This window comes from Impatiens glandulifera, chromosome 3, assembly GCF_907164915.1.
Source record: "Impatiens glandulifera chromosome 3, dImpGla2.1, whole genome shotgun sequence".
Taxonomy (NCBI): domain Eukaryota; kingdom Viridiplantae; phylum Streptophyta; class Magnoliopsida; order Ericales; family Balsaminaceae; genus Impatiens; species Impatiens glandulifera.
In genome coordinates, this window is record NC_061864.1 from 30,872,872 (window position 1) to 30,896,820 (window position 23,949).

The following is a 23,949-nucleotide window of genomic DNA, read 5'->3' on the forward strand; positions in this document are numbered from 1 at the left end:
ATTTATATTAAATCTAATTCAGTTCGCGTTACGTAAAAAGGATAATTTCGTCTAAAAAAAATAAAATAGTCACCGGATCAATTTTAATTATCGGGTGACCACGGAGATAAATGCCTCCATCTATAGGGTCATTTCGTCAAATTTCCCTAACATAGACCCTAGTTAGAGATAATGATCTTCTAAAAAATCATAATATAGGAGTCTCATAAACAAGTTTGATCTCTTTTTTTTAAACCGTTTTTGAAAACATAATTCGGAAAGAAAATATAAATTGGATTTGTAATAAAGTGTCTTATAGTCAAACTTGAACATTTATTTTTCAAAACAAGATATTTTTTAATCTTTTTCTAAGAGGTGCATTCAATCAACACTTAATTTTTATATTCTCAATTTAAATGAAGTACTAAATATTCTAGACTATTTTAAAATAAAATAAAAAGACAAACAAATGAAATAAATAAATAGACTAAATAAGATATATATTTACCACCACTAAAATTAAAATTCATTTGGTCGGAAAGAGTTTAAAAAAATCAATCGAACCTAAGTCAAATGGCATAAACTAAACTAGCCTGATCCGAACGCAAGGCTCAAGCATGAAACGGAAGCCCACGCAACAAAAGGCATATGCATTCAGTAGGTAGGCATAGACCCATACATGAAATCCCCAAAGCAGAACGTGCCCATCGCCCGATTTGGATCGCCAAACACCTTGTCTCCTTTTTCGCCGAGGATAAACATCGATCGATTTGTTTGGAAATGACAAATATTATCTTTGCCATTTCTCAACCAGATCCAACAAACCAAAAGTTAAAACAAACACCAGTATAGGGCGATCATTTTGGCTATATGCCTAGTCCATCATTCTAGCTACCCTAAACAGATAGAATTCGGCTGGAAAATAGAAATGTCATAATGACATTTATTTCAACAACTGTCTTAGATACTTCTTTGGCTAAGGCTGGTTATAAAAAGGATTACGAGGTCTTTCGAAAGCCAAAGAAGAAACGCAGAAGAACAAGTTACAAGACCCTGTATAGAAAAATTCGCCATGAAAGTTTGGAACTTCAAGCTTTCTGTTTTTATTTTCAAAAGAATAAATTATAAGATATTCTAATTCATCGAAAAACTTTATATAATGAAAAGTAATCATCACAAACCCACTATAAGTTATCAATCAACTTGTAACACCAGTTCCAAACAAATTTGATTTTTTTCAAAAAAGTTATTGGGTTGTTATTAGGATGACAACGCAAACCCTTTTAGTTGAGTAGTGAAGTATCTATCCTATACCCGATTTTTATTTTACAACCCGACCATGAACCTCTATTTATTTATCATTCTTGATTCATTAAATACTCGATCCTCATTAAATACCCGATCCTCGACAGTACTACATTACTCTAGTAAAAGGAAAAAATATAAAGAAAATGTTGAAAAACATTGAGAGATAAAAATGAAAAGTGATGAAAGAGATATCCTTAATAGTTAAAGACGAAGAGAAGAAGATAAATAGTAAAGAAAGAGAAATATTTTTTTATAAATTCTTTATTGCATTAAAGGTCTAATAATTATTGAATTAATTTTAAATTAATTCAAAAATCTTCCATAGGGCCCAATATGCAAATCCACAGTAGTGTAACTTTATTGCTAGCTTGAATGGTTATTATAAACTTTAGGGTACTCCTTACAATCTAATCCATTAACTATATTAATTAAGGATTATAACGTCTTTCTTTAGCATCGTCGTAATAAAACATTCCATAGTCAAATTACCAACATAGCTAAATGACATAGATCAATTATGGATGCATAGTATGAAAATACATGAATGTGATCACCACATGTCTATTTTCAACTAATACTCTTTAAGAAATTAAAAAAAAAACCTTTAAAATTTAATTGAAAGAATAAAATGAAAATTTTAAAATGGATCAATCTGATTAGTAAAATATCCAAAACTTTCTTGACTCTAACACGTAAACTCATATGTCTAGAAAAAACAATAGAGTATAAAAATAAAATAAATACAAACTCCCATTAAACTGATATATCATTGAATAACTTAACACCCATGTGAGTAGTGTGCTCATGAAACACTTTAGGTGTTAATGCCTTAGTTAGTGGGTCTACTAACATAGAGTTTGTACATATGTGCTCTATTGAAAGTTGACCATCTTGAATTCTCTCCTTCACAACTAGAAACTTAATGTAAATATGTTTTGACTCGTACGAGCTTCTGTTGTTATTGGAATACATAACTGCTGATTTATTATCACAATATAACTTTAGTGGTCGTTCAATACCCTTTATAACGCGTATACTAGTGACAAAATTTCGCTACAATACTCCGTGATTTTATGCCTCGTAACATGCAACGAACTCTGTCGCCATAGAGGATGACGCAACAAGTGTATGTTTGACACTTTTACATGAAAACAATACACCGGCCAACATATATACATATTCAGATGTAAATTTCCTACTATATGCGCATCCCACAAAATCAGAGTCAGAATACCCAATAATTTCTAAATTATCTGATCTCCTATACGTGAGCATATAATCCTTTGTTCTATTCAAGTATCTCATAACTCTTTTGGTTGCGCGCCAATGGTCTATCCCAAGGTTACTTAAATATCTGCCCAATACTCCGACTATGAACGCAATATCCAGACGCGTATATACTTGAGCATACATTAAACTCCCTACAACCGAAGAGTAGAGAATTATCTCCATTTCCTTAATTTCCGAATTATTCTTAGGACATTGACTAAGACTGAATTTATCACCTTTAACGATAGGGGTGTCGATCAATTTACTTTTAATCATGCCAAATCTTTCAAGGACTTTATCGATGTAGCTTCTTTGCGATAATCAAGAACACCATGAGAACGATCTCAGTGGATTTGGATCCCTAATACAAAAGAAGCTTCACCTAGATTTGTCATTTGGAAATTCCTAGATAGGAATTTCTTATTGTCATGCAAAAAACCCTTGTCATTTGTGGCTAAAAAAATATCATCAACATAAAGTACCAAAAATATGAATTTCTCTCACTGAACTTATGATAACACAATCCTTGATAATGTTCACCTCAAAACCGAACGAGATAACAACTTCATGGAATTTATGGTACCATTGACGAGAAGACTACTTAAGATCATAAATGGATATTTGTCAATTTGCAAACCATTTCTTTAAAGTCATCGGACATGAAATTTTGTGGTTGTGTCATATAAATCGTTTCATCAATGTTGCCATTAAGAAACGTTGTTTTAACAACCATTTGATATCGATGTAACTCAAGATCAAAATGAGCTACAAGTGTCCTTATTGTTCTAAAAGAGTCTTTCGATGAAACTGGAGAGAAAGTATCTTTAAAATCAATACATTCCTTTTGAGTAAAACCATTTTCCACAAGATGTGCTTTAAACCTCTTCATATTACTCTTCGAATCCCTTTTGGTTTTAAAAATCCATTTACAACCAATAAGTTTCTTACCTTCAGGTAATGGGACAAGTTATCATACTTTATTGTCCTGCATGGACTTATACTCCTCATTCATTTCTTCGATCCATTTTTGAGAATTGGAACAATTTATAGCTTGAGTGAAGGCGAATTGATCATCCTCACTCGTACCATAATTTTCCTCATGCTCTTGAAGAAATACAATGAAATCATCCGATATTGCACTTCTTCTCTCTAGTGAACCTTCGCAGAGGCACTTGTTCCTGAATTTGAGGTTGTTGAGTTTCAACTATACGAATAATTACCTCTTCCTAAATAAGGGGGATTTCGACATTGTCCATATGAGGATTCAGAATCGCTTCTTGAACAACGACATGTATGAAAACCTGCACATCGCCAAGAGAAGTTAACTGAGTCAAAGATTCATCCTCCTCGAAACCAATGTCCCTTATATTATTTCTCCCCTTAAACTCAACATCCTAAAAAAATACTGCATTTCCCATTTCAAAAATTTTCTTTAATGTGGGATCATAAAACTTATATCCCCTTGATCTCTTAGAATAATAAATAAAGTAGCTACTTACTATTTTGGGGTCTAATTTCTTTTCTAAAGGCCTACAAGGCCTTGCCTCAATTGGATAACCCCAAACATATAAATGCTTTAAACTAAGTTTTCGCCCAGTCCAAAGTTTATAAGGTGTTTAACTAGTTGCTTTAGTGGGTACCCTATTAAGATTATATGATGTTGTTTATAATGGTTCTCTCTAGAGTGACTCTGGTAAAGTAGAATGACTGATCATACTCCTTACCATATTCTTAAGTGTCCTATTTTGTCTTTCAGATATATCGTTCATTCTAGGTGACCCAAGCATAGTGTACTATGGGACGATACCGAATTTCTCTAGAAATTTAGCAAACGATTATGGACGTTGTTCACCTGAACTGTCATATCTACCGTATTATTCACCACCACGATCAGATTTGACGCATTTATTGTTTTGGTTGAGTTGTTTCTCAACTTCAGCCTTAAAGGACTTAAAACTGTCAACAGACTATGTCTTTTCATGAATAAGGTATAGGTATCAAAATCTATAATAGTCATCAATGAATGATATAAAATAGTGTTGTCCATTTCAAGAAACTAAAGGGAGTGGACCGAAAATATCTAGGAATCAATTCTAAAACTTTTGATGACTTATTGGAACCTAACCTTATTGATTTAGTTTGTTTTCCCTTTACATATTCAATACAAACATCAAAGTCTGTAAAATCAAGGGGATCCATTAGACACAAGTCATCCAACTCTATTTCTAGAGATGTAACCTAACCTTCTGTGCCATAATATTGTTGAATTTTCTTTATTAATTTTTCTTTTAGTACCGCGTGAATCCATGTGTATGGTTTCATTATAAGATGAAATAGTTTTAAGCAAATATAAATTATCATAAGTATTTAACAAAACATTACCAACAATATTTGATTTTAAAGATAAACTGAAATTTGAATTTCCAAATGAACAAAAGTAACTGGATTTGTCCAAAACTGAAACATAAATCAAATTGCGTCTAAAAGACAATATAACAAATGTATTCTTTAAATACAAATAAAAACCAATTTTTAACAATAATTTAAAATGCCCTATTGCCTCCACGAGCACCGTTTTTTCGTCGCCCACATAAATGAATCTTTTAGCATCACTTGGCAACTGATGACTCAGGAAACCCTACATAGAAACACTTATATGAGTAGTAGCACCAAAATCTACTCACCAAGTATTGCTAGGTACCGAAGCTAAATTAATCTCTAAACAAACTAAATTAAGAAATGTACCTTTAGTATCTTTCTTGACAACTCAAGTACGATATTTGTTACATTCTTTCTTCATGTGTCTTGCATTACCGCAAAAGTAACACTTTCTATCATGTACCTAAGATATGACTTGTTTCTTCTACTCGGGACCCTTAACAACTTCTTTATTATTTCTCTTTAGTTTATTAACTTTATTAACCTTCGAAGTATTAACTATATGAGCACTTTTAGTCCTGTCCAATTTCAACCTTTCCTCCTCTTGTCCGCAATAAGAAATGAGCTCGTTAAGAGACCATTTCTCCTTTTGACAAATATAGCTCCTTTTTGATAAATAATTAACGTTAAGAGCGTTAATTAAATTAAAAAATAAAAATGATTAAAGTGAAGATTGTTGAAATTAAGAAAAAAAACAAATTAAACGTGAGGAACGTTTATTAAAAATAAAATAATTAATGTGAAGAACGTTAATTAAATTTTAAAAAATAATATTTAATCAAAAAATCGTTAACTAAAAAAACAAATAAAATAATTAACGTGAAAAGCGTTAATTAAATTAAAATATGAAAATAATTAACGTAAAAATCGTTAATTAAAAAAATAAAATACTTAACATAAGGAATGTTAATTAAAATAAAATGATTAATTAACATGAGTAGCGTTAATTAAAAGAAATGGAAGAAGGAATATAGATTGCTTATAAGATTATCCTAAACCCTAATTGAGTAAAAGATCGTTACAAAGAACGGGAAATGAAATAAAAATAATAATACCAGAAACTATACAAAGGAGTGAGAGGATACCATAACTTTAACAAAATAAAGGTTACCACAAACCCCTAGTGAACTTTAACAAAATAAAGGTTACCACAAACCCCTAGTGAGAGATAATGATCTTCTAAAAAAAATAAAATAATAAATAAATAAATAAAAAATAATATAGGAGTCTCATAGTCAGGTTTGATCGCTTCTATTTAAACCGTTTCTGAAAAGAAAAAAAAATAAGCTCAAAAGAAAATATAATTTGGGTTTGTAATAAAGGTCTAATAAAAACATTCATTTTTCTAAAGAAGATATTATTTAATTTTTTTTAAAAGATGCATTCTATAAATACTTAATTTTTATATTCTCAATTTAAATAAATAATAAATTAAAATAACATAATAAATATTCAAGAATATTTTAAAATAATATAAAAGGCAAACAAATAAAATAAATAAATAGGCTAAATAAGATATATATATTTAGCACCACTAAAATTAAAATTCATTTTGTCGGAAAGTGATTAAAAAAAATCATACGCACCTTAGCCAAATAGAAAAAACCAAACTAGGCTGAGCCGAAAGCAAGGCTCAAGCAAGAAACGCAATCTCGTGCAAGAAAATGCATATGTTGAGGTAGGCATAGGCCCATACACGAAAGCCCCATTGCAGAACGTGTCCATCGCCCGTTTGAAATGTTGGCTTTGACTATTGGATCTTTCAAAGAACAACTATGAAGATATGAAACTCTGGAAAATAGATATTTGCTAAAGAGGAAAAAGTCTTAAGAATCTTAAGTGTTGTATATTCAACATTTACAAACCACCCTTATATAGGAGTAATTAGTCTAGAAACCCTAAATTACTTATACATACCGGCCCAAGCTCATTAATAATTAAATAAACCCTAATTGTATAAAAGACAATAAAGACCTACAACTTCTAATTTTCTGACAATCAATTCTTAAACTCGCGATCTCCCCCGTAAGCTTGATTTGGTTCAAGATTCTTCACGCCGAGCAGCTCTCGCATCTTTGCAAATTTTGACTCTTGTTAGTGCCTTAGTGAGAATGTTTGCACGCTGCTCTCTAGTGCTTACGAACTCCACATTGATTTGTCGGTTCTCGAAGCATTCACGAATAAAGTGGAACCAAGTGTCGATATGTTCGTTGCGTCCATGAACCATCGGGTTCTTCATTACTACTATTGCGAACTTGTTATCGATTTAAAGGTTTACCGGCCTCGGCTCGCATTCGAGCACCTCGCTCAATAAGTTTCTCAACAAAAATCATTGATACGACGTTGTAGTAGCTGCCATAAACTCCACCTCACATGAAGATAAAGCAACAGTTCGCTGCTTCTGAAATTACCAGGTGATCAGATTCTCGTTGAGATAAAATACCATCCCTCCAATACTTTCTCTATCGTCTGTGTCACCGGCTAGGTCGCTGTTAGTAAAACCAACGAGTTCTTCAACTTCTCGTCCTCTTCTTAACTGAATCCCATAATTCGTCGTTCCCTTCACGTAATAAAGAATGTGTTTTACTTCATGTTGGTGTAGAGTGGTAGGCTTCTCCATGTATCGACTTGCTATGTCAACTGCATAAAAGATATCGGGTCGAGTGTGCGTCTAGTACTTGAGACATCTGATGATACGCCTATACTCCTTCGGATCCACTAAGCTTCCTTCCACATCCTTTCCGAGCTGCAACTTTGCTTCCATAGGATACTTGCTCGAGTTACAATCCTCCATTGCAAACTGTTTCAACACCTTCTTCACATAAGCTTCCTGCTTCACCTCAATGTTATCTTTCTTCTGGTTCACCTCGATACCAAGAATTAACCTAACTGTGTAATGTTTCGCCACCGGTGCAAAGTTCTCCTCAAAATCATTGTCTTGCTTCTGCACATAGCCTTTTGTTACCAATCTCGCTTTGTGCTTGAGGATGTTGCCTTCGCTGTCTCTTTTCAACTTGAAAACTCACATTAACTCGATGGTCTTGTGACCGGGTGGTAAGTCGGAGAGCTCCCATGTCTTATTCTTCTTGATAGACTCGAGCTCTTTGTTCATGGCCTCATTCCACAACTCTTCGACTACCGCCTCATGATATGTTGTTGGCCTGTCAGTGGTGAGCAATAACAATTCATCTAGATCCATTTCTACTAGTGGTGCCTCCATATAGACATCTCGTAGGATTCTAAACTCCACGGGATTTTTGTACGAGCTTGTTGTTGTTGTTGCACCACTCTCACTTCTTTTCCTCCTCGAATATGGCATCTCTGCTCACATAAATTTCCCCGTAAGATGAATTAGGAAACTTGTGTGCCTTGCTTTCGTCTTCGAACTTCAAATTTCCTGTAATTTTCTCGTCGAGCTCAATGAGCTTCTCTCGATGGCCCATCATATGGTTGCTTGCTCCATTGTCAAGGTACCACACATCGGTGTGATTACACTCATCGCCACTTGCGAGGAGTTTCTCCATGACTTTCTCTTCATTGAACAACACCACATCTGGTTCCTCTTTGGATGGTTCTTGCATGAACTCTTCAAGGTTTGTCTTCTCGTCTCCCTTAGCAAACATTAATATTGGCTCCTCGTCATAGAAGCTAGTGAGGTTTACATCATCGTCTTCGGGAAAAGCTTTCGTCACTACCTCAGCAAACATTAATGTTAACTCCTCGTCATAGAAGCTAGTGATGTTTGCCTCATTGTCAGACCTATTGTTAGGGCACTTAGATGCGTAGTGCCCATACTTTTGACAAGCGTAACACTTCATCGTTCTCTTGTCTTTGCGGGGCTTGGTATTTTCTTGTTGAGGTGAGCTTTCTACACAACCTCGCCCTTTGCCACGACCTCGGTTATCTCCACCATTGCCGTTGCGACTCAACGATCTAGAAGAAAAATCGGCTTCTCCATTTTTCTTCATTCGTGACATCCATTCATCATGCATGAGCAATAGGTGCTCCTCCTCTTGGTCTTCATAACCGCAAAGTCTCTCCCCGTGAACTTTGAGAGAACCGACGATCTTCTCGACAGTCATATTCTTGAGGTCACCAAATTGCTCGATCTATGTAACGATCTGCATGTATGTTTGTGGTAAGGCTCTAAGGAACTTCTTGACGACGGAGATCTCCTCCACATTCTCTCACAACGAGCGAATACCAGTCACGATGGATGTCAATTTCATGGCGAAATCTTCCATTGATTCCCCATTCTTCATGTGAATCGTCTCGAATTGTGTCTTCAAGGTTTGTACTTTTGCCTCCTTGACTCTCTCCACTCCAACATACAATGTTTTTAGCGTCTCCCACGCTAGTTTGGCGGAATCATTCTCAGCCACCATGAGAATGACATACTCAGGGAGTGCTTGATAGATGGCGGCGAGAGCCATTCTATCCATCCGTTTGTCGACATCTTCGAGCATCACTATGTTGGGTCAAATTATTTTGACTAAGTGTCAAAGTATTTTGACTATTGAAATTTTGATGATGAGTGTGTATAAAACTTAATTTATGTCGTCCAATCGTTTTTGGTACAGGTGTATCGAAAACATGTTATATTAGACTAAGTCTGAATGAGGTTCATTAGACTGATTGGTCATTAGATGCATACGTAGTTAGACGTGCAATCTAATAGATACGTAGTTAGACGTGCAGTCTAACAGATACGTAGTTAGACGTGCAGTCTAACAAACGTAGTTAGATGTGCAGTCTAACAGGATAAGTAATTAGACGTGTAGTCTAACAGATACGTAGTTAGACGTGCAGTCTAATAGATACGTAGTTAGACGTGCAGTCTAATAGATGTAGTTAGACGTGAGTCTAACAGATACGAAGTTAGACGTGCAGTCTAACAAACGTAGTTAGACGTGCAGTCTAACATGATAAGTAATTAGACGTGTAGTCTAACAGATACGTAATTAGACGTGCAGTCTAATAGATACGTAGTTAGACGTGTAGTCTAACAGACGTAGTTAGACGTGCAGTCTAACAGATACGTAGTTAGACGTGCAGTCTAAAGGATGCGTAGTTAGACATGCAGTCTAACATATGAGAGTTAGACGTGTAGTTTAACTCCTTCAGATTAGTCTGAAGGGAACCGTAATTAGACGTGTCGTCTAATCCCATTAGACCAGGTGGTCTAATGGATCTTGCTATTAGACGTGGGCGTCTAATTTCATTAGACGAGGTCGTCTAAGTAAAAAACGTTTAATTCCATGATTAAGTAGTTGCTTGAAGCTAGCATCCGTCTACCCACGACCAACTAGCTGTACGCTACTCCTGCTCCACTTTCTAGTGAAGATCACTACGACAGTCAGTTGTAACCAATTGATTAATGCCACGTAAGCAAATATTCTTCCCACTACTTGTTTTTTGCAGAAATATCCTAGAAGAATATTTGGCGCACTACCAGATTGGTACAGCCACGATTTTGGTGCTCAGAGTCTGTTGTGTACTATGGAGGCGTTCCAATGGAAGCTCGCCACGTGTCATTATGGAAGATTCGATCATTGGTACCTGTTCTATATTTAAAGATCTTCAAGGACCATAGATGAATCATCGATCTATCGATACTCAGAGAATCATACGCAAACATTCTAATTGATATACGAAAGAGCTTTTTTCTTTCTTTACTGTGTGTTTATCAAGAGAGAGTTAGAATCAAAGCATTATTTTAGCTGAGCGATATACTTCATTATATTGTAAGTTGAACAGAGTTTGTTATGTTCAACAGTGAGCTAATCGTGCAACTGTATTTGATTCTAAGAAACTTATAGTGAATCCTTCCGGTGGTTGGAAGAATGGGTGACGTAGTAGAGTTAGCTCCGAACATCCATAAACAAACTGTTGTATCATTTACATTGTCATCTTCTCATTCTTTGGTTCTTAGCTTCAAACATGAGCAAACGTTTTTGCACTTGAATCGTTCAAGAGTTTGCAAGGGTTTGTGTAGAATAGAAAGTGATTTAAATCCTTAACATGATTTCTATCAAACTGTTTTTCCGAAGCCGTCATCAATAGCCAGACTCTATCGATTATGTCGATCCTATCAATTGGTATTAGAGCTTTGTTTCTATTCTCAAGCTTTAACTAAGAATGTCGACCATAACTAAAGATGACAGTGCTACCGCAATCCCCACATTCTCTAGAGAAAACTATATCGTGTGGAAGAAAAGAGTTCGTGATCATCTCTCTTCTCTCCATGATGACATGTGCAGTGTTATCACAGATGATCCTATCAAGATCGATAAGAAGAAATCTGAATGGACCAGTGAAGACAAGAGGAAGAACAACCTCAACAACATGGCGTTAGATGTTTTGTACGGATCTCTTGATGATAGCATGTTCAACTACATCATCGAGTGTGATACTGCTAAGGAGATCTGGGACAGACTCACTCAACTGTGTGAGGGTAATGAGCAAACCAAGGAGAGCAAGATTATGGTTTCCACTCAACAGTACGATAGTTTCAAAATGCGTCCCGGTGAAACAATGAACGAGTTTGACACAATGTTCAGCCAAATTGTTTCCACTCTATCTATTCTTGGCAAGACCTATAGCAACAGGGAGCTTGCTATCAAGGTCATGCGTGCTCTTCCGAGGGAATGGGACATAAAGACGATGGCTATGAGGGAATCCAAAGACCTCAACAAGATCTCGCTCTTCGATTTGTTCGCTAATCTCAAGGCCTACGAGTTCGAGCTGAACTCTAGGATTGAAGAAGATCAATCCACACTCATTATCATTGCCAAAGAGTTGGTGACTTCTAAAGAGCCTCATGCCGCTCCGGATGTGCAGACAACGGCTCAACAGCTCAACAACAATGCTATGTCTCTCTTCGTGAAGAAGTTTGGCGACTTCATGAAGAAGAGCAACTCTAACTCAATCTCTTCAAATTCTAATGATAATAAGAAATCCAAAGTTAATGTTAAGTGTTATAATTGTGGTATTTTAGGTCATTACCAATAGAATGTTGGAAGCCGAAGCGTGAAGAGAAGAAGAATGACAATAAAAAGGAGCTGAAGGCTCTTATGGCAGGGGACGGGAAGAACAGACGAAACCATCGTGATTCTTACTTCTCATCCAACGACAGTGATGAAGACGAGGTGGCTTGCTTCATGGCAAGAGAAGAAGAAGAAACTCAGGAAACTGAGGTATTTGATTTCTCTTCTGAAAAGTTTTCAAGGGAACAACTGGTAGCTGCACTAGATGACATGGTCATAGAGTGCAGAAATCTAGCAGAATCCCTAAATGAAACAAGATATTTACCCAAAGTGTCTCAACCGGTTTTATCTCAAACTCAAGAATCAAATACTTCTGAAAAGAAAGCTGTAGAGATCTCATTTGAGAATGAGATGCTCAAGGAACAGATTCAAACTCTTTCTGATGAAAACAAAAGGCTAAACTATTTTGTTAGTACTTGGACAAGGTCTGGAGAAGCTGTCAAATATCAGATCAATTTGTTAAAACCTGTTGGATCTAGATCCGGTTTAGGATTTGATGGCAATGACCCAAACCAGCCTTGCAAAAAGTCAAACTCGGTAACTGACAAGTTTAAGTCTATAAACTTTGTCAAAGGGAGTCTAACTGAAAATGAATCTCATCCCATTCACGAATAAGTAGCTTTGAAGAATGAAATAACTCATGTTCCGCCGACGTTTAACTGGTTGAAAACCATCTTCAAAAGCTAAGGGATCAGTAGCTAGCAGGAAGGCGTCTGCTATGTCAAAATCATACGCATTAATCATAACACAAAATGGGAAATCCATCAGAATATCTCAAATATGGATTCCTAAGGGACTAATTGATCGAGGACCCAATTAAATGTGGGTACTAAAATTTGTAAATAGTTTCTTATGTAGGTGATGCAGGAGAGCTCCATGAAGGAAGCATTGAGAATACTCTTCTGAGTATATATTTCAGAAGATCAACAATGGCCTTTGCCATTTCAGAGGACTAAGTGTTTTTATGTTTTAAAAATATTTTTGGTTCTAAGGACCTCAAAACATTTGTTTAATTTATTTTGTATAAAGAATGACGTTAAGCCACCTAACACGCTATAAATGCTGCTATAAGCACTTTTCAATTGGTTACAAGGGGTTTTGATCGAGTTTTGATCAAATTCATAAAAATCCTTAAATCCCTCGGATTCTAGTTTTTAAATTAAGATAAAACTATCTTAGGCTAGTTTAGGTCGGATTTAGTTCTGATGCTTAAAAATAAGCTATCTACGAGCTTAGATTTGAGTTTGGAGTCGAATTGAGCAAATTTTGAATTTTCGATGAAGCTTCGGCTTTTCCGATCAAACTTCAATGACTTTAAGAGTTGATTGATAACTTCGGGAAAGGCTATATGAATTCTAAATGAAAAATAGAAGCTTCATAAGTATAATTCGTTTCGAGATTGGAGGCCTCAAACGAAAAACAAAAAATTAACAAAACGGATGTCTAGACGAAGAAGACGACCTCAACTTAGACAGCCGCACGCGTGTTAAATCGCTTACCCGTGCCCAGGCCGGCCCTGAGAATTTGGGGCATATGCAAATTTAAATTTTTTGCCCCTAAAATAGTAAAAAAAATATTTTTTAATTTTAATAATATAAAATTAGATATAAATGATTAATATATTATAATATGGAGATAAGAGATTAAAAAAAAAATTATAATATATATTTAGTATTAAAGGAGAAAAAAATGAAAAAATAATATTAATAATATAATACTATTAAATATTAAAACATTTGGGCCCATAAAAATGGGGTCCTATGTAACTGCATAAGTTGTCTTGCCTTGCATAGGTTGTCTTGCCTCAGGGCCAGCCCTAAACCGTGCCTGGTCCACCCGGTGCTAACCTAGCCCACTATGTTGAATAACCTTCGTTCATTGACTCCAGATCAGCTAAAGCCCAACATCCCGAACCAAACAGAATCACACGGACCATTGGTTTATTAAGCCCTATTTTTTTTTACTTTCAAATTTAATTGTTATTTTGCTATTTAAGGTTTTAAAGAATTTAAAAAAAATCAAAATAAATATAAAATGTTTTTGAATACTTTTTACAATAAAAATGCAAGAAAGGTTTTTATTAAGGGCTAATTTAGATTTTTTTTTTTAATATTTCATTTAATATTTGTACATTAAAAAAAACATTTAAAAGTTCCAAAACTTAAATTTTTATGTGATTCATTAGAGAACTAACTTGTAAAGTGAATGAGCAAATGTGAAAGTCTCTAGTGTAATTAAGTTCAAAACCAAAGCAGAATTTTTTTAAAAAAATTAAATATAAAAAAATTTATTTTTTAATTTTAAAAATTAGGTAGACTTTAAATTTAAAGTTAAAATTATTGATTTATTTAAAATATTTAAAAATATTTTCTAAAATCAAAACAGAAATTAGAAGACAGATTTTAAAGTTATAATTAAAAAAGCCTACAAATTGAAACAGTACCATAATTAATTTAACCATTATAAAAAGAATATATATATATATATATTAAAATTATTAGTCTTATTTAAAAAAATGAAAATATTTTATTATTTCATTTATATAATGATTAAGTCAAAATATTAAATATATATTATTAAAAAATTTCACATAACATAACTTATACATAATTTACGCATTTTATAAAATTATTATGCATAAATAAAATATTTGTAATAGATAAATAAATTTAACATGAACCGACACCATATTTTAAAATATCCTTTCCAGCTATTTTTTATTTATATATTTTTATTACAAACTAATTAAAAGAGAGGTTTGTCTCTTCATTTTCTTCTACTCCTTCGACTGTTGGGTTCCCGACTCATCAACTGCCCTTCTTCTACTTATCTCTCCCCCTTTTGGTCTCCCACTTTATTTCAAGATCCTTACCACTTTTCACTTGTAAGTACTTTTCCTTCTAATAATATGTAATCTATGACTATGAGCTTATATATATATATATCAGTTTTCATTGTTTCTTTATTATGCCTTTTTTTATTCTGCAGGACCTGTTTCTCATCTTCCTCAACCTTCTTCTTAACAGTTCATACTATGGAGAACAATATCCCCAAAGTATCTGAAAACTCTCTAGATCAGCCTGCCGTCATCTCTACTACCAAGCTCATGCATGGTTCAGACGTGTTGTACAGTGTGATGGACGGTGATTTGCCGGTATACGACTCCATCAACCATATTCGTAAACAGTGGACCCGCAATCTATCTGAAAAATCTCTCGACCAGCCTGCAACCTTCTCTACTGTTAGGATTTCGGATACTAGTTTGTACGTCTACTTAGTACCCTATAGACTAATGGCAGCAGCTGAGGATGCATTGGGCTCATCGTACGTTAATGGCGAGTGGAAGTTAAGTAAATGGTATAACCTAGTCTCAAACTTGAAACACAAGACCCACTGTAAGAGGGAGTACACAACCTGTATTAGTTACTTTGATGAAGTAGATTTGGGTCCATGCATCAGCGAAACACATGTACAAACAGATAATAGCTGTTTTGCAGCAGAGAGAAGGTTATTTATCTCGTCTTCTGAAGTAATAAGAGAGGACTATCCTGATGTGGAGGCAGGGGCGGAGCCAAGATAAAAAATTACCTGGGGCTGACTCCAACTTGTATCTTAGATTTAACTTTCTATATTCCGCTTTTTTTCAATAAAATTTCCACGATTATTCAAAGATGGAGACTCGTCATGCCCTCTTAATGCACACGTTTACAAAGTGAGCCACCGAATGTTTTCAATAGTTGTTGTAAGCCGTAATCTGTTATTTTGTTTTTCATCTGAATACTATGCATTCAGTACTTTGTCAATATGACAAGGATATTCATTAGATTATCAAGATATTCAACTGCCCTATTATGTGGTGAAATATTACATCCTATATGCATAACAAAAGAGCATCTATCTCCATCATTAATTCGCTTTCAATATTTGAATTCATCTATTGTAAATGTAGGTTTTTGGATTGCTTATGTTCAAATAAGAAACATGGAAAACAAAAGGAAACATCTTTCAAAGGAGAGTATTCTAACCAAGTAAATTTCTTAAACCAATGACTTTGGAACCGTCGATTTTGATTTCCAAATTTGGTCGGCGGGTACTCATCCTTAATAGGTTGATATGACCCCATCTTATATAAGCTCGTCTAATTTCATCCATTTTATTAAAAGAATATTTTCATATCGGAATACGTAATGCTGGATCAAGTTTAAGAGAACTTACATCAACATCAATTTTAAGAGATTTGTTAGGTTTTTGAGCAGGGATATCAAATTCTTTATTTAAATACCGAATCAAACCAATGTAATTATTTTAACTTGTTTATTAATATTAATTTATATTTTATTATAAATTTTTTAAATAGTTTAAAATTAAGAAATATAAAACACTATTATTATTTTAATTTTTATATTTTACCCTTATAAATAATTTGTATTATTAATTATATTAAAATAAATAAAAAATAATGTATAATTATTATATAAATATAATTTTAAAATAAATAATATTATTATATGATTTATATTATTTTTTATATAATTTTTTATATAAATAAATTTTATTTATATATTAATTAAAATTTATAGATTATTATAAATATTTGTATATTAGAAAATATTGTTAGTATAAAATAAAATAATTATGAATTAATTTATAGATAAAAATTATATTTTAAAATATAATAAATTAAAGTTATTTATATAAATAAATCTTATTTATATATTAAAAAATATTGTTGGTATAAAATAAAATAATTATGAATTAATTTTTAGATAAAAATAATATTTTAAAATTAAAGATGAGTCCAGGGTTTGAGGGTTTGATCGGGCTAAGAGTCATTTGTCAAACACATATAGAAAATATTTTGTTTTAAGATTTTAATTTAGGTAGGGCTGAAGCCCACCCTAGCCCATGTGTGGCTTCACCCCTGTGTGGAGGAAATGGCCATGGTTGCAAAACTCGAAGATGACATGAATAACACACAAAGGTGTGCTGTATCTAATATACTGAAGTTGGCTAATATGGGTCAAAATCATCTAATTAACACGTCTTGCCAGAGGTGTGTTATTAGCTTTGGGAGCCGAGATGTATGGCGGTGGGGCAATAACACTGGAAGGTGACAGGAACTGTATGGAGTGGATGGACTACAATTATGTTACGATAGAAAAGGTGCATTTAAACCCGACCATCACTGCTATCTGGTGCGAGATGCCACAAATGCCAGGCTATGCATCATTCCTCCCACACTGGTGTCTGGGATGGAAGTGTAAAGAGTTACCTAACAGGATCAGGAATATCAAGATACCCGAGGATCGTAAGATGGTCTATGTGGTTAGTATGGGTCGATTAGGAACCATATCTGACGTGAAAATGACTGCTAAAGATATTAGACATGCTTTGATAACCTACGCTAAGAGTATGGCGTGTGAAGAGATTCTGGATCAGGCTTTCTGCGTAGGAAGTTTGTTGTTGCATCACGAACACTGGCCTGCTGTACACTTACCGGCTTCTCTATGGTTTACAGATCTTGTGAGGCCAGCGATGGAAGTTAAACGCGAGGTTATAATATACAAGAGGGATTGGACGCTGAGGGAGGCCAGGGTCATAGGAAAGTACGGGTGTGATGTTCTAGGGTTAGCAGTGATGGAGATGATCATGTCGTCTTCTGGCGGGAGTGTATTTGACTGGAAATGGTCATACACATGGTTGATTGAGAATGTATGTGGTAAAGATTCGGGATTTTTGTTTTTCTTGGACCCATTTAGAAATCCGGATCATGATAGAATCAAGGGTTATAAAAGTATTTCAATGTTTAAGTATTGGTACTTGCACGATTCATTAATGACGGCTGATCTGATTAACGGGCCTTTGTACAAGAGAGAAATGTGCAAGTTCTTGCTGCACTTTAAGAGGGATAAGGATAGGAAACGGTTGATTGAGAGTTGGTTCAGTGATGGGAATGTATCATTGGTGAAGTCCGGGGTTTCTTGTTATACCAAGAACGTCGGCGGTAGATCGGAGATTAGTGAGCAGATTGAATGGTCCATGGAATCTGAGAGGTTTGATGAATATGTCTATGATGATTAAGTGAGTTATGAAGTAGATGAAGATGGGAAGAGACATTGGAAGAATAAGAAATTAAATATCAAAATTCACTTATATGTCAAATTTATTCAAAATATTATCTCATACACTATAATCATTACTTTAGATTCTATGATAGAAATAGTAATAATTAGGTGCAAAATAGCTTCTTTTATAATCACATTAATGTTTAAAATAATAAGGTTCTTTAATAAACAAAATTTTAAATAAATATATAAAATTATCCTCCTATAAAAATAAAAATAGTGGAAATTTGATCAAATGACCCTAAAAGAAAGGGTCATTTCAAAACTAACCCCCATAAAAGATATTTATAAAAATAATATTTTTTTAAAGTTTGGACTGTTTACCCTTCTTAAATTTTACTTTTTTTTCTTTTCTTTTTTTTATGTGCCCACGCACACTACTTTTGCGCCCTCATGCCTTTTTTTTTTTTTTTTTTATCCACGCAAAATGTTTTTTTCGCCCCACGCCTTATTTAAATTTTACTTACTTTTTTTTACCCACGTAAAATGTTTTTTTTCACCTCACGCACAATACTTTTGCGCCCCCACGCCATTTTTAATTTTTTTTACCCACGCAAAATGCTTTTTCGTCTCACTCAAAATATTTTTTGAGTCCCATGCAAAATGTTTTTTGCGTCCCACGCCATTCTTAAATTTTACTTACGCCATATATTCTTAAATTTTACTTACTTTTTTTTACCCACGCAAAATGTTTTTTTCGCCCTATTATTATTATTATTTTTATTTATTTATTTTTTTATCCACGCAAAATAATTTAATATGATACTTTTTTTGAATTGAGAAATCATTTTTAAGAGGACCATGATAATTATTTATTCCTTAAAGATCTTGAGGTAGTTTATAGTATAATGACCATTTATTGCTTCTTACATCCATCTAATGACAATTTACCTACAACAAAATGACAGTTTATAGTATTACAAAAATTATTCTTTAATATGTTTACAAGGACAATAACATTGTTATTATTAGCAAATAAAACAGATTTAGTGTGCATAATTATAGCATGCCATTCTCCTTTAGTGTTAGTTACTAGATTCATATTTCCAGGTCAGCTACAATCTGGAGGAAGATATCCTGGAGTGCCAACCAACTGAGTTACAATCAAATCATCATCACCATCATTCCTTCTCTCCACAAGCTTTGCTAATCCAAAGTCAGCTATCTTTGCCCTCAACCCTTAGTCCAGCAGGATGCTGCTCGTCTTACAACCCTTTTGTGTGACGTGAATGTATTCAATTCCCTTTGCACAATCTACAACAATGTACAGAAAATGCCTCTTACTTTAGGAAGCTGACAAGAAATCTTGAAACTAAGTATTCATGTTGCTAAAATTAGAATAATAGATTAAGACAATGGAAACCTTATAAATACATAACAGAAACTAATAATTACATTTCCCATCACCCAACCATACACTACTCATAGTTTTGAGAACAAATTATAAAACTGAAAGCTTGTCCGGAAATGCAAACTTCAATTTTAAGTTCACAGCGAAACACTTTCGTGAGGATCGTCGTAGTGGAAACAGTTCACAGCGAAACAATGAGCGATTGTTAGAAGAGAGTCAAATAATGAAGCTCAAGCTGGAGGAACTGGAGAAGAGAGATGAAGAAAGAAGGCGCAAAATGGAAGAATTGCAATCAGAAAAGCAAGAAATTGTGGAAAGAATGGAGAGGGAGAAGTTAGAGATTACCGAAAAAATGGAGATGGAGAAGTCAGAGATGAACGCAAAAATGGAGAGAATCGAATTATATATGAGGCAACAACCACCTCCTCCCCCCACAAGCTAAGGTTGTTTCGATTATGAACATGTTTTCATTAGTAGTTGAATTTATAACAGATTGCTCGGAATATTAGTTTGGTTTCGAATTTTGTAATGTTCATGATCAATTAATGTGATCGTTTAATGTATGCTGCATTTCTTTTATCATTAATATATTGGTTTGGCTGAACAGGTTTTGGTTGCGAGCAAAATAATCCGCACATTTTAAAAAATTTAGGAGAAAAAACCGAAAGTAATATTGAAATCTCTCGGTTTTTCTCTTTTTGGAAAAAACGAGAGATATTAGAAAACTCTCGGTTTTTAGCCAAAGAGAAAACCGAGAGTTATATGACAAACCCTCGGTTTTTATCCAAAAGAGGAAAACCGAGAGTTATTTACAAAACTTTCGGTTTTCCTCTTCGGGTAAAAACCGAGAGTTTTCATATAACTTTCGGTTTTCTTGAAAAGGAGAAAACCGAGAGTTATTGGAAAACTCTCGGTTTTTACCCGAAGAGGAAAACCGAAAGTTTTGTAAATAACTCTCGGTTTTCCCACATAGAGAAAAACTGAAAGTTCTTTGCAAAACCCTCGGTTTTTCCACACAGAGAAAAACCGAAAGTTATTTGTAAAAAGAGGAAAACCGAAAGGTCTTTGTAAAACCCTCGGTTTTTCCACAAAAGAGGAAAACCGAAAGGTCTTTGTAAAACCCTCGGTTTTTCCACAAATAGAAAAACCGAAAGGTCTTTGTAAAACCCTCGGTTTTCCGCAAAAAGAAAAACCCGAAAGTTTTCATATAACTCTCGGTTTTTCTCTTTATGGAAGTCCCGAGAGAGTCAATACCGAGGGATGGCGAGGGTAACTAAAACCTTCGGTAAGGTGTCTTCACCGAAAGTTATAGGGTCAAAACCGAGAGTTTTAACTCTCGGTTTTGACCCCTTTTTCACCAGTGCAAGAACTCTAGAACACCCATAGGTATACTCACCGAGCAAAAAATATATTATGTCTACATCGGACTATTGAATATAACTATAAAGGAAAACCACAAAAAAAAATATTGACAATATATTAAAATCAGTTCAAATAGGGTGTTATATATATTTGCAATGGGGAACACAAGGGTAACGGATAGGATCGATGTAATCAATAAAGACGGGGGTCTAACTATTGATGATAACTTCTGAAAAACGGTTGGATAGAAATCATGTTAGAGATTAATATCACTTTCTATTCTTCACAAACCTTTGCAAACTCTTGAAGCGATTCAAGTGCGGAACTGTTTGCTCAGGTTTAAAGCTATGAACCAATGAGAGAAGGAAAGACAAAATGTAAATAACACAACAATTTGTTTATGGATGTTCAGAGAAAAACTCTCATACGTCACCCCTCTTCTAACCACCAGAAGAATTTCACTATACTTTTTTGAATCAAATACAGTTTACTGACTAGCTAACACTTTGTTGAATAGAATAGGCTTTGTTCAACTTACAATAAGGTTAAGAATATCTCTCAGCTAGACAGTTTTTGATTCTCTCTCTTGAACTTGAACATGATGTACAAATCAATAAGCAAGCAATCAGCAATTCGTGAGACAGTAAGTTCGACAGTTCGTCCGTTGTCCTTTGGCATAAATATATAGAAGAAATGCACCAACGGTCGAATCTTCTGGATAGACACGTGACAAGCACCCATTAGAAAGCCTCCAAAGTACAAGAGTACAACAAGCTCTGTGCACAAGAATCGTCGTCGTACCGAACTGGTAGTGTGCCAAACATTCTTCTGCAATTGTCCTGCATAGAACAAGTAGTGGGAAGAATGTTTACTTACGTGGAATTCATTCATTTGTTCAAATAGCTGGCGTATTGGACTACACTGATGAGTGGAGCAGGAGTAGCGTACAACTAGTTGATCGTGGGTAGACGTATACTAACTTCAAACAACTGCTGAAGCGAGGCATTAGACGTGCTCCATTAGATTGCCAATTCTAATGAGAGTTAGACGTCAACGTCTAATAACAAGATCCATTAGACCACCAAGTCTAATGGAGTTAGACTGCAACGCCTAACTATACATCACTTCAGACTTGTCTGAAGGAGTTAGACGCCAACGTCTAACCTTGCATCTCATTAGATTGACACGTCTAATGGAGTTAGACTGCACGTCTAACTACGTATTTGTTAGACTGCACGTCTAACTACGTATCTGTTAGACTGCACGTCTAACTACGTATCTGTTAGACTGCACGTCTAACTACGTATCTGTTAGACTACATGTCTAACTATGTCTGTTAGACTGTCCGTCTAACTACGTATCTGTTAGAATGCACGTCTAACTATGTATCTGTTAGACTACACATCTAACTACGTCTGTTAGACTGCCCGTCTAACTACTTATCTGTTAGACTGCACGTCTAACTACGTATCTGTTAGACTACACGTCTAACTACGTATCTGTTAGACTGCACGTCTAACTACATATCTATTAGACTGCTCGTCTAACTACGTCTGTTAGACTACACGTCTAACTACGTATCTGTTAGACTACATGTCTAACTACGTATCTGTTAGACTGCACGTCTAACTACGTATCTGATGGATTGCACGTCTAACAAGCAACATGTCTAATTAGCTTGTTTCAGTCCATGTCTAATTTAGTATAGTTTTAATACACCTGCACAAAAATAATTAGACGTCTTAACTTCATTCTTAATTTAAGTTTTACTAATACATAATCAAAATAACATTAATCAAAATAATTTGACCCAACATTAACATTAATTAGAATCAAAGATAGACTAGCTAAATAACATAATTGTTAAAGCAAAAATATGTAATCATTTCCAATTTAGAACTCAACTATAAGATGAGTCCATTGCCTCCTAATGAGAAGCAAAGCTGATAAGATAGAAAACCCACAAAAAATATGCAATATATTGAACTGAAAGATGACAGCCAAATCATTAAAAATAATATCATTAGAAGAACATTGAACATTAGAAGAAGAAAGAAACAATGACAGTAAATTGATAGTAAACTGAAAGATAACACAACCAAATCATTAATATTACATTGCTTGTCAACCTATAAAAATAATAACCAACGATAAATAAAAATAAAAATATGAGCATACAAAACAAAGTTGATAAACAGGGACTGTTATTTTGAAATCTTTTTTCTATGGAGCTCTCAAGCGCTAAAAATAGGAACAAAGAGCAATCAAATTAGTTGAGTCTCTTCTACCTTTTTCTTTCTGCATTCTTCTGAAATCGTCTTTCTTCCCCTCCAATTGCATGAGGTTTCCCTGGGTCATATGCAAGCAAAACATAAAGGTTACAACCCATATCTTTGCGAAGGGGTGGGCAAACGACATTTGGCGCAAAATGCATTTTGAGTCGTTCATATACAGCATACAAACCAGACCATTTAGCATTCAAACCAAACCATTCAACATTCAAACAAAACAACCCTAAACCCTAACATAAACCATCTTCATTCAAACCATATCCAAACCATCTTCATTCAAACCATATCCAAACTAGAAAACATTCACTTAAAACCTTAAAACCCTAAAAACCTAAAACCCTAAAACCTATCATACACAACATGCAAAGGAAGCGAAAAAAAAAACTCACCTGAATATGCAAGCGGTGAATGGTTGCGGGGAGGCGTACATCATTGCTTGGCGATGCTTGGCTTGGCGATCGTCGGGGAGAAAACCGGGGAAGAGAGCGAAGGGAGAGCAATGGCCAGTTCCGAGGAGAAGAAGGAAAGAAAAGAAGAAAAAATGGGGGAAAAGGGAAGTTACTGAAATAAAAAAATATAGTAACGGTAAAATGGTCAAACTTTAAAAAAAAGTTATATTTAAAAAATCATTTTATCAGGGTTAGTATTGAGAGGAGGGTTACTTTTAGGGTCATTTGATCAAATTTCCCTATAAATAGTAGTTAATAGGTGCAAAATAGTCTTTTTTTATAATCACATTAATGTTTAATATAATAAGGTTCTTTTATAAACAAAATTTT